Here is a 17,268-nt window from a genome sequence, read left to right on the forward strand (position 1 = left end):
GCCTTTTCACGGTGACATAAGTCATGTAGCTACTTTGAAAACCTCTGTCTCCCTCCAGTGCAGGAAAATAGGATTCTCTCTAATTCAGAGGAGAAATGTGGTCAGTCCTTGCTCTCTGTATTCAGAGTATCACAGTGGAACGGACTAGAAGTTTCTAACTGGTTCTGCTTCAAAGCCCCTGAGGCGTGCTCTGAAGTACATATGCAAACCATCTGCTACCCCCTTACCTCCTGAATGTCCGTGAGGGGGATCCTGGAAACCGTATGCAGTTTTAAGCTTTTAGGTGATTCTGACTTGTAACCTGTGTAAGTACCACAGCGAAGTGTACTCCCATCTGTAGTCAAAAGACAAAAATAAAAACAGCTCATGGAAACTTGCCAATTAGTCTTTCTTAGGATGGGTTTTTCTTTACCCCAAGATCATGTCCTTTCTACCTCTCAGTGAAAACTCGTATTTCTCCTTGCAAAGTAGTGATGATAGTAGACGCTAGCTTATAACTTCTAATTCCCTGTGTAAAGCAACTTATGTCAAGCACCCCAATCTTTAGACTTCCTGGTCCTTGAAATTCACAATGGTTCCTGGAGCCAGGATTGTAGGTCTGGGTTTGCCAGGCAGCAGCCATGGGGTTGGCACTGCCTACAGATGTTATGTTTGGCTGGCACTGTGCTTTTGTACAGTCTTTAATTAAATGCATTCAGGTGAAGCGCGGGCTGTCCAGTTTGCCATAATCCTCACTATTTCTCATTTCCTCACACTGAGCACAGTCATTTGAATTTCCCACGAGGCCGCATCGGGTTTGAGTGCACAAATCCCGGGATGCGATGTATGTAAAGCAGGTAGAGCTGAAGTGGGTGGTCATGGCAGTATGTATCTTCTTTTTTCTAAACTCACATGTGCTCACCACAGATAAAAATAGAGGGAAAATGAGAAAGCACCTTTCAGGGAACGGTCATGCTGCAATCCTTTCTCCTCCATTTCTCCCGCTCTTCAGAATTTTGGGAAAGCACCCACCTACACCCAGTGTTTTTCAAGCTTCCAGGTCCAGGACTTAAACTACAGAGTTGGCCACGTGGGACCCAGCCACCTTAATCACCATGCCATGGGCTAGTCCCAAATACATATTTCAACTGCTTCTAGTCTTCTTCAGAAAAGAAATGGGGGTCTAGAGGCCAGCAGATGGCATAGTGGTTATGTCACTGGATTCCCACATGGTTGACTGTGGTTTGAATCCCAGACCTGGTGGTTTCAAAATCATGTTGGTTGCATGTGTGTGTGTGTGCACCCAAGATCCCAGGAGGATAATGGAGGAGAAGGGATTGTGGTGTGGCCATTGCCTCAGGGGGTGATTTCTCACTTTCCCTCTCTGTTTCGGTCTCTCTCACGCGCTCTGATGAGCACACACACCCTAAGGCAAAAATCTCTTTAAAAACTATCGATCTTATCATTTTGACACAGTTAAGGAGAAACAATTGTAACTGCAGTTCTGATCATCATGGCCACATAGATTTTGATGTAGAAATGGTAGGATATAAAAATATAGCTTTATTTTGTTTAGAAAGAGCCAAAATCAGATCCCATGGGCTAGAGATTCCAGAACACTTTCCGTCTGATCTTTAGAATAGATAGAACTGACTAAGAAGAGTTAATGGGGCATAAGAAGACCATAACCAAATAAATTAGCGGAAAATGAACTCAGCCACACAGTACTCATTCATGCAACTAATACTTATGAGGACTTCTCATGAGCCAGGTGTTCTGCTAAGCACCGAGAAAGCAACAAAACAGACACAGTGCCTGCTCCGTCTGTGCTTACAGTTCCACGTAAGACACTGATACCAGAAAATCGATTCATGAGCAAATACGCAGTCATGATTAGTACCATAAGTGAAATTTTACAGAGGGAAAGAAAATTGTAATAATCTGGATCTCATTGAGAAAGAAGCACACAATGCCTTAAAAGTGATGTTTAATATAGAGTTACCACCCTGTGCTAAAGTGTATACAGGATAAACTTTAAACTACATGGGAGAGCCATAGGGTACCAAGGGAGCATAGCCGAGGAAGGCCAATGTTGCCATCTGGATCCCTCTCCATTGCTGGGGAGTCAGCTCTTATTGGAGAGATGTAGTTGAACCCACTGGTGGGCAGAGCAGCGCACTGGTTTGCCAGGCCACAGTTAGTCTGTAGTCAGAGAAAAACAGGAAGCAACACTAGTACAGGTGGGCAGGCAGACCTTGACTGGTGGCTGACTCATGGCGGTGCACTGGGAGTGAGGATCCCCACACGCAGGAGCCCTGGAACACGGAGGGTCCCTATTGAAAAAGTCTTTCAGGAAGGGTGATGTGGAGAGTATTACAAGAGACAAGTCTAGGGAAGAAGGAAGGGAAGGAGAATCAGGACTTTGGGGCAGACAGGAGACCTAGAGCATAGGATTCCACATGGAAAAAGTCACAGGAAGGTGATCACCACACCACGCTAGGCTGCAAGGTCTCAGAGGGACAGTACGTTTTGGTCACTGGGCTGGAACAAAGCACCTCCCCAGTCCCCCTGCAGGTCCACACACCCACACTGTCCTTCCAGTCCTACAGCATCTGGGATGTTCCTCTAGCACCCTCTACTGAGAAATCTTTGCACCATGCTTAATGTATAGAAGTGCATAAAGAGTTCTGGTTGTTACTGCAGAGAACATCTTGAGGGATTATTATTTTTATTATTATTTTACAGTAAGGCATATGCACTCGGCAGAGAGAGAGAGGGAGAGAGAGAGAAAGAGAAAAATTACTCCTCTGGGGGGATGGCCTCACCAAAATCCCTTCTCCAATCTCTTGGGATTTGGGGCATGTACACACTCGTGCATGTTAACGGATGGGAAAGTGTTGAGCTGCGTTGTGAAATCTTCGGTTCTTTGGGTCCAGATGACTAAAATTAGAGATCTGTCCCTAGGCGCAAAATGAAACTGCAACCACGAAGGAGGTAGATAGAAAAGAAGGTTTAATAGAAAAGAAAGGAAAGGAAAGAAAGGAAGTAAACCCAAAAGGCTCTTGGGTGGGCAGATTGCCAGGTGGCAACTGCGCTTGGTACTAGTTAACCGTTATTTTTATTACTAGAGGTCATGAATATTCATTAGTGGGAGGCCCCTTATGCTGCCTATGTCCTTCCTTTAAATTTGAATCCACAGGTTCTTTTCCTGCACCTGCGCATCTTCCTCACAGGTAAAGAATGAGGAACTTGATCACCTAATTGCGCTCCAGGATCAAGTTGGGGGATCCAGGATTTGAATCACGCAGTCAGTCATGTAGGATCCAGCCACCATAACCTTCATGCTATCCACTGGCCCGAGGGGTAAATTTTTATCTGAGGGATAATAGTTGACAACTGGCACCAGAATACATTAGAGGATCTACCTAGTATAAATTAAGAGAAGAGGGAGTTTGGAATGAACTCATTTATAAGGATATAACATTTTAGCTGAGGCCTGAGGGTTGACTAAAAGTTAGCAAGACAGGAAGTTGGAATGAGCATTCTCCAGGTAGAAGAAGCAACATGTATGAGGTCCCAAAGCAGAGGGTAGGGGATGTGTGGCATATTTGAGGAACTCAGAAAAACTACGGTGTGACTAAAGCCAGAGTGCAAGTGGGAGGCAGACAAAGATGAGGGCTAGGCAAAAGAGGGAGTGGGAGGCCCACTCCTCAAGGCCTTGGGACAATAATAAGGATCTATCGAAGTTCTAACTACTTAGAAAGCCACAAAAATGTTTTAGGTAAAGGGATTTTGAAAAGATTATTCAAATTGTTGTGTGGGCATGAATTGGAGGGGGACAAGAAAGGAATGCAAATACTAATTACAAAGCTAGTGCTGTAGCCTTGGCAAGAAGTGATAGAAGTCTTGACCCAGGTGAGAGTAATAAACTATAAACTAAGTAGAGAGACCTCCAGGTATATTTAAGAGCTATAACCCATAGGATTTGGTGATAAGTTAAATTTGTAGGGTGTCTTAGCCTATTCAGGCTGCTATAACAAAATACCATTAACTTCGTGGCTTATAAAAGATAGAAATTCTTTCTCACAGTTCTGGAGGTGTGGAAGTCCAAGATTCAGGCACTGGCAGGTTCTAGCTGATGAGGGCTCATTTGTGTTCACAGATGCCATCTTTTTGTTGTGTCTTCACATGGTGGAAGGGACAGGGAGTTTCTGAGTTCCTTTTATAAGGATCCTAACTTCACTTATGAAGGCTTTGCCTTCATGACCTAATCCCCTAAGGCCCTACCTACCTCCAAATGTCTTTCAACATATGACACTTCAGAGGACATAAACATTTAGTCTATAGCATAGGGGAAGGGTGGATAAAGATGACTCTGTAGTGTCTTGCAAAAGTATCTGGTTGGATAAGATATCCTTCAATGAAATAGAAGCAGTTTACTAGGGGATAAGGTGAGGTCAGATTCATAGTTCAGTTTGAACTATTGCAATACTGTGATTGACAGTGTGATGGACATTCTCATGTAGGCACCTAGATATTCAAAGTTGGAGCTAAGAAGAAAAAATTGGAAAGTATCAGTACACAATGGGGCTTTCAAAAATTTATGAAAGATTGGGACCAGCAGTTAGCGTAATGGCTATGTCTCTGGACTCCCACGTAGTCGACCACGGTTCGCATCCCGGACCCGGTGGCTTAAAACTAAGGCCGAGTGCGTGTGCGTGCGTGCCTAAGATCCCGAGAGGAGAATGGAGGAGAAGGGATTGCAGCGTGACCATCTCCCCTGGGGGGTGATTTCTCGCTTTCTGTCTCTCTATCTCTCTCTGTCTGTCTGGCGAGCACACGTGCCCTCTAGCAAAAACCTCTCAAAAAAAATTTATGAAAGATTTACATTAAGAGAAGACATGCCTGGATTCAAAATTTTTTGAACCAAAATAAATTCTTATTTTAATCCCAATTTTCCATGGAATTTTTGAAGTCCCTTTATATCTGTGTGTGTATGTGTGTGTGTGTGTGCGTGCGCGTGCGCACGCGTGTGTGTTAGTTTGGTGTATAATATTAGGGCATCAGATAAGTCATGATGCAATTTGGCATAGAAAAATACATCATGACTTTTCCATGAACCCAATAGAAATAGATGAAATTGCTACGGGACAGAAGGAAAGGTAAGATGAAAAGAGAGCCCTTAACTTTAGCTTTTAAGATGGGCAGAGGAGCTAGGAGAAGTGATTAACAGGGTGGTCATAGATATAAGAACAAAACTCAGGAAAATATGGATCAAAGAGAAAAGAAAGGATCAAGAAAGAGGATGGTGAGTGTTGCCCAGTGCTGCTGAGAGACCATATTCCAATGAGTGTTGAAGACATCCATTAGACTGGGTGTAATGCAAGTCATTGGTAACTTTGACAAGAGCAGTGTTACAGGGTGTCAACAGAAATCATCAGACTGTGTAAAATATTGAAAGAGGTTTATTTTCCACCAAAATATGTGTGACTGCAGCTGGCATGGGGCCGGGGTGAGCATATTTCAGGTAGCACCAAACACCCTCACCAAAGTCTTACACACCGCTGGCAGGTTTTAAAGGCGAAAACCTAAGTGGGAGGGAATAGGGCAAAGTGGATTTTACTACTAGCTTTTGGACAATTATCCTGGTAACTAGAATCAGTTACAAGAGTGGCATCAGTCCAGGGCTGGCCAGGCAGTCCCTGGGTAGATGCCCTTGCAACCTTGTGTCAGGTTGCAGTGGTCTTTGTGCTATGTGGTCATAGGGGCAGGGTTTGTTTAGTAACAGTTCCTGTTATCAGGCATGTTAGTGGGAAAACACCTCCTCCATGGCCTGCCTGGCTCTGTTTGGTTAGGGCGATTTTCTGTTTTGATTTTGAAAAACTTTCACAAGAGTTATATAGAGTGAGTTTAGAAAGAGTCATTTTATTAATGTGATTTTAAAGTTAAAAACAGCATTTGGAGAGCTGCTTTTTGAAAACCCTGGCTGTGAAGGAGGCTCTTAGAGAAAGAGGGTAACTAAAGAATATTTACTGTGAAGGAGACTAGAGACGTCAGGAATCTGAGAAGAATTTGGTCCATGTGTAGTAATCGTAGTGACTGGTATGATTACACTTAAATCTCTCATTTTTGCTTTCAATTTGTCCCTTCTGTTTTTAGGTTTCTTTCCCTTATCTTTCCTGCTTTCAGTTAGCTTTAGTTTTCCTTTTATCTTGGTAGTTATTAATTCTTTTACTACAATGTTAATGGTTATTCCGAAGACTACAACATGCATTTCATCTTATTAATGCCTAATATAATTGAGCACTTAGGCTATTTTATGGACATTACAACAACATCTAAATTAACCACGTCCTAAGGAATATGTTTGTGCTGTCATGCACTTTAACTTCACATGCATTGCAAATCGTGTGAGATAATATTAGTATTTATTGACACAATCAGGTCTTGGGCTTTTTGTTTGTTTGTTTGTTTTTTGTTACCCCCATATTTACCTCCTCTTACTGATGTTTATCTGTTCCCACATCTTCATACATTCAACCTGGAATCAGAGGTCGGCTGGTTATAAGTGTTCCTGTTATCATTAGCAAATACATTCTCTCTCTTTGTTACTTTAAACATCATTTACGGCATATGGGATTCTAGGTTTAGTAGTTGTTTTCTTTAGGAACTTTGCAATATGCCTTTCCGCTTTTGATTTCCATTGTATAATAAGTGGTCAGATAACTTCTCAGTAGGAACAGTCAAAACTAACGGGAGACTCCTCCTGTCTCTCTGCTTTCACCTGCGTGTGTTCTTCAGATATATTTCCTGCTGTATAATTTAATAGCAAACTAACTCCACAAATATTCTTAATTTTGACAATTATATTTTTACTTCTAATAGCCACTTGATTTTTTTTATGCTTTCTTGTACTCGCTTACTTGCTGAAATTCTCAAATGTGTCTTTTATTTCTTTGAGCCTACTAATCAGTTCTGCTGAGGTCCATGTCCAATGGCTCCTTTATCTGGGTCTCCTGTTGGTCTGTTTCTATCATCTGCTGTTTTCTGTTCACTAGAAAGGTAAGAGTACTGTGCTAATAACCAAGTTCACTTCAATCTAATCAGTGCCGAAAGAATTCTAAGATAGCCCTCAGTCCCTGTGACGGTCCCCTAGTGTCACGGTTATCCTACAGGACCCTAAATTCCATTTGCTGCTGGATTTTAACCCCACAGTCTTCACAATCTAACTAGCTCTCTGATATATTCAGAGATATTTATACACTTCAGCTCTTCTATTTTTCTCGGCAATAGAGTTGGAACCTGTTAACTAGTCTGTTATTACCAAAGGGAAAACTCTAACAGTAGCCAAGAAAGGACGACGATAGGAAGAATTGTTCTCATCTATTTTTTTTTTTTTTTGAGAGAGAGAGGTTTTTGCTGTAAGGCTGGTGAACTCACCAGAGAAACAGAGAGTGAGATGTCACCCCAGAGGAGTGATAACCACGTTGCAATCCCTTCTCCTCCATTCTCCTCTCAAGATTTGGGCACACAAGCACATGCCCCGGTGTGAGTTTCCAGTTGCCAGGACTCAAATCACGATCAGCCGTGTGGGCGTCCAGTGGCTTAATCACTCACCACCTGCTGGCCCCTTCATCAGAGTTTTTAAAGTGAGAGGAACTAGTTTGAGTATGATTGCTGATGGATGTAGACCCAAGTAGAGGAAAAAAAGTTAAAGATACAGAAAAAATGAGTAATAACCGATGAAAACATTACCATATAGGCCGTCTAGACTAAAAGTCAGTTATATCTAGCCTACAGGTGCCAGCAGTTGACTTGAACTTTACTGAGGATAAGACTAAATGTTCCACCAAGTTAAAAAAAAAAAAAAAAAAAAAAGCCATCCCTGGTACGTCATAGCAGAACAAGCCAGTTTTTGTTCTCTTCTGTGAATCTGTGTAAGCAGGAACCCGAATGCGAGTGTGTGTGTGGGAAAGAAGGCACTCTACACAGTGGGCTTTACAGACTCGAAGAATGAAGCAGTGTTAGGCTTGAAATGCCCGTCTCTATTTTAAACGTTGGAATCCTCCTAGATATTTACTCCGCTGTGTTGGGGGAGGAGTCCAAGGAATGGCACGGCACACAATAGCCTCCGAGAGGAGACTTCATTTTAAACAAAGGATAAAATTTGGAGCATGAAATAGAATGAATTATTTTAGTGATATGTCTAGAATCTCTTTTGTAACTAAGGCCCGTTGATCTTTATTTTCTTTTACCAAAGGAAAGTCAGGGGTACTCTCTTCCAAAATTGCCAAGATATTAACATTTTACTAGCTTTTTTTTTTTAATTGTGAGAGGCAAGGTGCACTCAGCAAAGGGAGACAGAGAGAGGGTGATGGAGAGGGAGAAAGCATCTGGTGGGGTGTGGTCACACCACAATCACTTCTCCATTTCTCCATCCTATCTGGACTTGGGCCATGCATGGTCATGCAGAGGAGCCAGGATTTGAACCACAGCTGGCCATGTGGAATCCAGCTCCTTTAACCACTAGGCTGTGAGGCTGGCCCAATAACTTACTTTTAAAAGCTATAAACTGTCTGCACTCTATGGCTGAAACTGAAAGATTAGAGGATATAGAGACATGGAAAATGGTTACAGATACTAGATACAGGGTGAGAAGAGGGTGGGAGAAGGAGGAGAGTGTGAGGAAAGACAGTAAGGAGAAAAACAGAGAGGCAAGACATCTATGGAAAACAGAAATGGATTCTTATCTGTTGATGATAACGTGCATAGTATCCCCAGGAGGACTGGTGTGAAATGTATTCATGTTGGAAAATATCCTTACAAGCTAAGTGATGCATAGTGATTGAATGTATAAAAGAAATTAAAAGAAAACAATACGTATTACATTTTTAAAAATGAAAAGAAAAATAAAAGCTATAAAAGTCTAACACTAAATGGAAGCACAATGGCTTTTGGAGGTTAGTTAACTCTGCAACCCACAAACTTAGAATATTGATTTTATACTGTAGCTTTTAGCTAACAAAAAGTTATGAGAAAATGGGTAGGTCTCAGGACTTACCCTGAAATACATCCAAGATCCAAGGAAGACCTGGCCCAAAGACTGGGTTGGAATGGACAGGAGAAGGAAAAAATGTGCAAGGATGCACCCATCCCATAAAGACACTTTTTGTCAGCCATGTTCTATCTGTGACTTGATAGCAGAGATGCCCTCAGGAGAGCTGGGTCATCAGGGAGTTTTGTAGTTGTGTGAGCATGCTCGAGTGTACTTACACAACCTAGTCTGCTGTGCACCTAGGCCACCTGCGTAGCCCAATGCGATCTTCCGGGACCATCGTTACGTGGCACGTGACTGTGGTCATGTACTGATGCACCTTGTGGTCCTGCTTGTTACTCAGATGATCCCCTGACCAGTACGTATCCAGGTGACTTCGTGCTGGAGACAGGATGCTGGTGCTCTGGGGAGTGAAAGAGAAAGTGCTTCAGCTGTGTTGACATTTGCGTATAGACAAGGTATTACATAGCATGTGGTCACCTAGAAAGAATGGAGCTGACAATGACGTCTTGGAGTAAAGGACAGAGCCAGTCAGACATCCGGCGTAGGGAAGAGCATCCGGCAATATCGGCTGAGCGGGAGTAGCCATGGGATGGAGAGGAAAGCCAGAGCAAGCATGTTTTCCCAGAAGCTGGGAGTGGCCAGTGGAGTCAAATGCAGCCGTGAAGTCATTGTCCACGAAAGCCTCATGGTAGGAAAGTGGACCTGACTTCCTATGCCTGGCTTTGTCTGGGCTTGACTTATCTTGGACTTGATCTCACTTTTTCTCAATCTAAAAACAAGTTTGTCTCTGCCATGTTGAGGGGCAGGGAAGAAGGCCCTAGAATTCACATGTCTTAAAACTAACTTTCTGAGTCCAGTAGATACTGTAATGGTTATGTTGCTGGACTTCCACGTAGTTGACCATGGTCTGAGTCCCAGACCCGGTGGTTAAAACTCAGGCAGGGTGTGTGTGTGTACTTGCCCAAAATCCCAAGAGAAGAAGGGATTGCAGCGTACCCATTCACCCGGGGGATTTCTTTCTGTCTCTCTGTCTCTCCGGTGAGTGCATGCAGCCCATGTAAAAATCTCTCAAAAAACAAACAAACAAAAAACGAATCGTACAAATGTCTTCTCCTTTCCTAAAGAAAAACTTTCATAAGAGCCACTGTCTTTCTCCACTTTTTTCCTAATGCATTGCAACAAGTATCTGTTGGAGCTATACAGTTGGCTGCTGGAGTTACAAGCATGCCTAAATTACCCAGAAGGAGTTACGCAAGAAAAGCTGCGGGACACCAGCGTTTCACAGGAGAGGATGTCTATGTGATAAAGCTTTTATATGGATTACATTAAGTAACGTATATGACCCAATTACTCAGTCGGCTCCCTAATTTCAAATAGCAGATTCCATTTGATTCCCTTGACCCATTTTAGCCCATTATCAGTAAACGGCCTGCGGTCACAGAGCTGAAGTGAGCACAGATTCAAACTCAGATACGACGAGCCGAGTTACCACAACCTTCCTTTCCACCGCGCTGCTCTCGCTCCCTGGTGTTTTTGTCCCCAGGTTTGTGACAACCTACTAACTCTCCTCAGCTCCACACCCAGCTTCCAGGGCACACCTTAGGGCTTCATCTCACCCTGCCAGCCTGTGGCTATCCCAGATCTCAGCCATGCTGGTTGCCCGGTCCCCCTTTTCCATGCTCTATGTCAGCCCCTAGAGAAAAGTGAGATTACAGAGACACAAAGAGAAAGACGTAGGTGAGACTGGTGGGCATCACTGGCCGAGTTCACAGGAATAAGGCATTGAAATGCCTAATCCATTTGATAAGGTTTGCAGCATTTATCAAGAAGAGAATATGTCAATACAAGTATGTGGTCAATATGATAAGAACGTTAAGGTCATCTCTTAAGTTTCCATTCCTTATTGGAAACTTATTTGTAATTTAAGGCATGACCAGCAGGTGGCGTAGCTTACTCACGGATGGTTTTCAGAGCCCGCAGGAGATCGTCTGTCTCATGAAATTCTTGTTAATGCTGGTAGAGGCATGAGAGAGAATGTAGAGCAAATTTCTCTTCTTCCCAATAGAGAAATGAGGACTATAGATTATACTGTTCATAACGAAAGATCTAGCATTGAGTCAGGCAGCTGATGTTCACCTGAATGCCTCCTATTGATTCTGGGTACCAAACTCCATCTCCAGTAAGTTCTAAGAAGATTCAAGAAAAAAATAAATGTATAGACACAAGAATGAAAAGTGATTATATACAGTAATATCTTTGCCTTTCGTGATATGAGTGCATTTGGGGTTTGATAACCCATATTGCATAATGCAAACTCATACAGTTAAAAGTAAATACAAAAATTAAAAATTTTAAGTACAAAGACCACAAATGGCACCAAGCATCTAGTTCTGGGTTAGGAGAGTGTGAGGTTGCATGTCATGGGGTTGACATGTTTCTTGGGTTGATGCCTTGGAGTTACTGTCCAGTATTAAGGAGCCTCCTGCTCCCCTTTCCCCTCCCAGCTAAGGACAGCTTAGAAAGGGAAGAAACCAACCCCTTTGCCTCTCTGGCTTTCTCCCGCTACCCTCTGCTTTTCCTACTACGACAAACTTCCTCTTGCCACGTGCATGTTCAGGGTGTAAACTAGAAGACCCGTTTCTCAAAATATCCTCCTTCCCAGGCTACCTAGAACCTGGAATTCCCGCAGATGAAAGCAAGGTCTTCATTCCATGTCCAGGGGAGATGCTATTAGATATTGGTAAGTGTTCGGATTTGAGCGTGGCTAGAGGGTGAGATGAGGCTGGGAGGTTGTTTTCACGGAGTGGTCAAGAAATGCTGAGATAATGAAGGTACAACACAGATCTGAGGCAGGGATTTAGGAATAGGAAACAGCTGAAGCCAAAGACCTGAAGAGGGAGCATTAGACTCTTTCAATCATTATATTCGTACCAAGCATTAGGTCATTCATCGGGTTGCTTCTCAAGGACTGTTCCCTGATATAAATAAAGGTAACCAAGGACACTTAATGAGGGAAGAGACAGAGGCTTTCTGGAAGATGTCAGGTGTCTGCTTTCCCTGCTGAGACCATGGGCAGCCTAGCGCCACTGCTACTTAGAGAGAGCTCCAGAGAAAAAGTAAACGAAACATGAAAGAAGGGACCAATGAAGGACTTTAAATACAAACTGCAGGTACCTATGAGGACTTTAAAAATAACCTTCCTGGGACCAGCAGATGGCATAACAGTTACGTCGGTGGACTCCCACGTAGTTGACTGCAGTTCAAGTCCCGGATCCGAAGGCTTGAAACTCATGCTGGGCACGTGTGCGAGCGTGCCCAAGATCCCGAGAGGAGAATGGAGGAGAAGGGATTGCGGCGTGACCATCCCCCCTGGGGGGTGATTTCTCGCTTTCTGTCTCTATGTCTCTCTCTGTCTGTCTGGCAAGCGCACACACCCTATAGCGAAAATCTCTCCAAAAAAAATAATAATAATAATAACAAAATAAAAAAGGAAGTGAAACCAGCAGTGAGAGGCAAGCGAGGGAACACCGTCCCTTCCCCAAGATCCTGAGAGGAGAATGGAGGAGAAGGGATTGCGACGTGACCATCCCTGGGGAAGGGAGGATCTCTCACTTTCACTCTGGTGGGCATACACTCCCTATAGCAAAAATCTCCTCTAAATAAATAAATAGCCTGCCTATCTCTACCTAGCTAGCTCAGTGTTTCTCAAAATGAGATCCAAGAACCACAAACTAGAACCACCTAGACACTTTCTAAATACCTCAGCCATCGCTTCAAGTCTACCAAATCTGAACTTATGGGATGGAGTTCAGAATATAGATTTTTTTTAAAGAATTATTTTATTTAACATTATTTATTTTACTTATTTTAATTTCACCAGAGAGGGACAGAGTAAGAGAGAGAGACAGAAAGTGAGAAAGCAAGCTGCCAGGTCAGGGACTCAAACCGTGGTTGGCCATGTGGGAGTCCAGCACCCTTAACTACCACACCACCTGCTGGCCCCTAGAATATAGATTTTAATAAATACACACACCACACTATGAATGCCATGTGCACTAGAAAGCTGAGAACTGATGTTCTGTAAGAATTTATATTTTTATCAGCGCCTCGGCTCTTTAAATAGGACGGCCTTCTTCTTTCTCCTTGGCCAGGCCCAGTTCTTCAAGGGAAGAAGAGGCTAAGACGCATCTGAGAGAAAAAGATTAATGCATGGCCAAAAAACCTGCAAAACACTAGGAAGTTTTTAAGAGATCTTTAATATTTCCCTTTATTAAAAAAAGACATAGGGGGCTCTACAGGGCAGTGTAAGTCCTGATGCTCCGTGAGGCTGACACACATGAGAAGCTGTGGTTCATGTCCGGAGACCTCCCCGAGGACCTCAGGCCCATGTTGCTCATGACCCAGAGACTACGTGAGGTGAGGCAGGGTTGGATCACAGTGCTATGACCCTACTGAGGTACTCTTCTCTCTCTCTCTTTCTCTCTCTGTCTCACTCATGGAAGAAATAAACTTTTTTTAGAAGAAAAGTTTTTAAAGATACAGGAATTTAGTAATTGACTTTTAGAATCTACATTACATAAAGGAGCATTTATCTTTCTGAACTTGAAAAGAGAACTGAACCGAGACATTCTTCAAAGGCATAATATGATTGTGTTTTGCTATGGATGGTATCATTTTGTGACCAGAGATGGCTCTCCGAAAATCTCAAGAACATTAAGCCTCACCTCATCCTGTTCTTGGAACATCGTGAGGAGAAAGTTCTGCTGGGGAGATTGTGGATTGGGGGAAATTTCAGCTTCCATAGCAGACAGCAATAGGTTGGCAAATGCATTGGGAACGATGAAGACAAAAAGCAGTAAGTTCTTCATGTACACTGGTACCTTTGTATTCACTTTAGACAGACCATGCCCATGGGGCCAGCTGGTGGCCTAGTGGTTTTGTCATTGGCCTTCCTCATGGCCGACTGCTGTTGCAGGCCCAGACCCAGCAGCTTAAAACTGACACTGGGTGCACATGCACATGTGCCCAAAATCCTGAGAGAATGAAGGAGAAGGGATTGTAGCATGGCCATCCACCCTAGGAAGTAATTTCTCACTTTCTGTCTCTCTGTCTCTCTGTTTCTTCTTAAATCATTCTCCCAGATATTTATTTACGAGATACATTAAATGCTTAGTTTCTTTCTTATTTTTTAGTATCAAAAATTTGAAGAGAAAGCATGTGACTTTTTTTCTTACACAGATTTTTCTAGTAGGCCCCAATGACTAACATCAGCAAAAGCGGCAGCAGAACCTTTTTTTTTAATGTTTTTATTATCATAATCTTGTTTATATTACATTGAATCACATATAACTTTATGGTGTATTACATTTCTTTTTCCAGACAAATACCATTCATATCAGTCAATATAAAGACATTAAAATCCCCATCATCATCCATTAGCTTCTCGTTTTTTCCAGATTATTATTATTATTCCAATTATTTTTTAAACATTCAGTCCCTATTTATCATTTTGTTTATAAAAAGACTTTACCCAGCATGAAATACTTCTCAAACCAGTCCAGCTAGAATACTATACACGTCATCATCAACAGGTAATAAGCCATTTCCGTGCCCCACTAGTGTCATGCCTCTCTATTTGTTCTCTCGCTTTCCTTCTCCATATTCTTCTCTTCTCAGGCCCCATTCCACACTGTCTTATCCTCGTTAACTATTTTCACTGCTTTTATGTCCCTAATATTTCAATTTTTACCATAAAGTACGGATAGTTGGTATATATTAAGTGGGTACATACAATATCTTTCTTTCATATCCTGGCTTGCCTCACTCAGCAATAGATCCTCCATATCCGACCATTTTCTATCAAATCAGCAGCAGAACCTTTAAAAAAAAAGTTCCACGGGACCAGCAAGTGGCATGGTGGTTAAAGGCAGTGGATTCCCACATGGCTGACCACAGTTCAAGTCTCGGACCTGGTGGCTTGCTTTCTCACTTCCTCTCTCTCTGTCTCTCTCTGATCAAATTGGAAAATAATAATGATGATAATAAAAATAAAGTTAAATAAAATAATTCTTTTAAAAAATGTTACAGAAGCTTGGCAACCTTTTGCTCAAAGAGTACTAAACTACTATTCACATTTCTTCAGATGCTTTAACTGAAATGTCACAGGCTTCACCAGGGTGGAAATTATTTTATGGCTCCATAGTATATAATTTTTTTCCTGGAACAGTCTTATCTCATTTGATAAAATATCTGCTAAATCAGCCAAAGAAAAATCAGCCAGCTAAAGTTTGTGTCTTTGTTCTTCACAAGCAGTTCTTGGGGTTCAAGTTCAAGAATGAACAATTGAGATAAATGATTTATGAGGTACATATATCATTTACATTTTTCCCTTAGGGATACATTTATCCTCATTGTTTGTGTAAAGGCTATTTGCTTGCAGGTCTGCCCTTCTACCTCAGAACCAAGACAATGTTTCCATTTACACTGAGTCATCCTTGTCCTAAATATTGCATAATGGCCCTAGCCATCTCCTGTTTCCTTGGGCCAAGCACAATGACAAGGCAAACTAGGCTGTGGCCCCCAGATCCCTTTGTACTCACTGCCATTTTGTGTGGTGGTGAGATGCATTTGTTATATAGCAAAGAATTATAATAGCAAATGAGTTGCATAAAATTCTACCCAAGAATCTTAAAATAAAAAGCTTGCAAATGGAATGCCCGCACTAGCCATGAAAAATGTGTTCTGAAAGCACAGGAGGAACATTTGCAACTTGAAGCTTTTCATCAGAAATTGAGAGAGCTCAAGGTCAGTTTAATATTAATTCTCCCCCAGCTCTTTCATCTAACAGATATCAAGTTGCATTTGAATCCAGCAAAGAGATATGAATTTAGGTCAGTTTAGCCTTCAAAGGACAAATTTCTTGGGAAATATTCTGTATCCATCTGTTTAGTCTTGAGTATCATTACATTATTTTAAGGTGAAAATGACCAAAACTTGCCTTTTTCATAGAAAGAAAAATTCATTTCTGTTAAACTGAAATTGCTTTGAATAATTTATAGGGAACAGAGAATTCACCAGTTCTCATCACAGGAGCCGTGAGATTGCATTGTTCTGTAAGGAGCGCTATGGGAACTGGAAGGCTGGAGTGAGTTAGCGAGAGACTCTCCATCCAGGATCTCATGCAGGTTTGTGGACAGCAATATTTAAGAAAGGAAAAGGCCTGAGTTAACTAAGTAGAAAGGAACCTTTTAAAAAGTACCCTTACTGTACAGGGAACTCTGCAACCCTCTCCCCAGCTTGGATATTTATTCCGTCATAGTGGAACTGACTGAGGCCAAAGGACCTTTTCAGATAATATCACCACCTACTCCTGTTCATTGTGTGAGGAGATGATGATAACAGGTACAATAAGATAAAAAAAAAAAAAAGGTAAAGCCCAGTAAAATAAAAATATAGTAATCCAAATAAAGTGAAAAAAAAAAATAGACCTCCAATTCATTACTGACCAACTCACTGTTTCTTCTACCCAAAGACTAGGCTTCTTTCTCCCACTCTTTCAGACTTGCTACTGAAACACACTACCTAGAATTCCATTCTAAATTTGCCAGTTTATAACCTTGGGCTTTATGCAATATCTTATATTTAATATTCTCCTTTGATTTAAATATGCTCGTTATTCATCCTTTATGTGCAAGGAGCATAGCACACCAGTATTCTAGAAAGCAAGTTCAATAACACAAAATTTCTACTTTCATAACGGGCAGTGATTAAACTTCAACTTTAATAGAGGTAGAGTTTCTGCAAGGCTGGACAGGGATGTGTTGAGATCCAAGCAGGGACTAGGAGTGGGCCAATTTTACCGTGTTATGGGGTATATATAGAAGACTAATGGAGACACAGCAAAGCCAAATCCTTAAGAATCTTCCATTCAGACTAAAGGTCTATACCCTATTTGGGTAACAATGAAGAACCACTGAGTGATTTTGAATCCCAGAAGCATAAATGAAGCTATTCTTTAAGACTATGGGGTGGTCCTGACAGCTTGAGTCATAGGGTGAGTTAGGAAACAGTGAATTAATTCAGGCAAAAGATAAAATGCTGAATTTTAGTGATGGCATAAAAAATTAAGGCAAGAAAATTGACCTCAGAAATATCTGTTACATATCTGCTCATCCAAACTTCTTTATACTAACCCACACTCCTTCTACTGGTCTCATATCCTCTACGCCACT

The sequence above is a fragment of the Tupaia chinensis genome, unplaced genomic scaffold (genome assembly GCF_000334495.1).
Source record: "Tupaia chinensis unplaced genomic scaffold, TupChi_1.0 Scaffold000068_1, whole genome shotgun sequence".
Taxonomy (NCBI): Eukaryota; Metazoa; Chordata; class Mammalia; order Scandentia; family Tupaiidae; genus Tupaia; species Tupaia belangeri.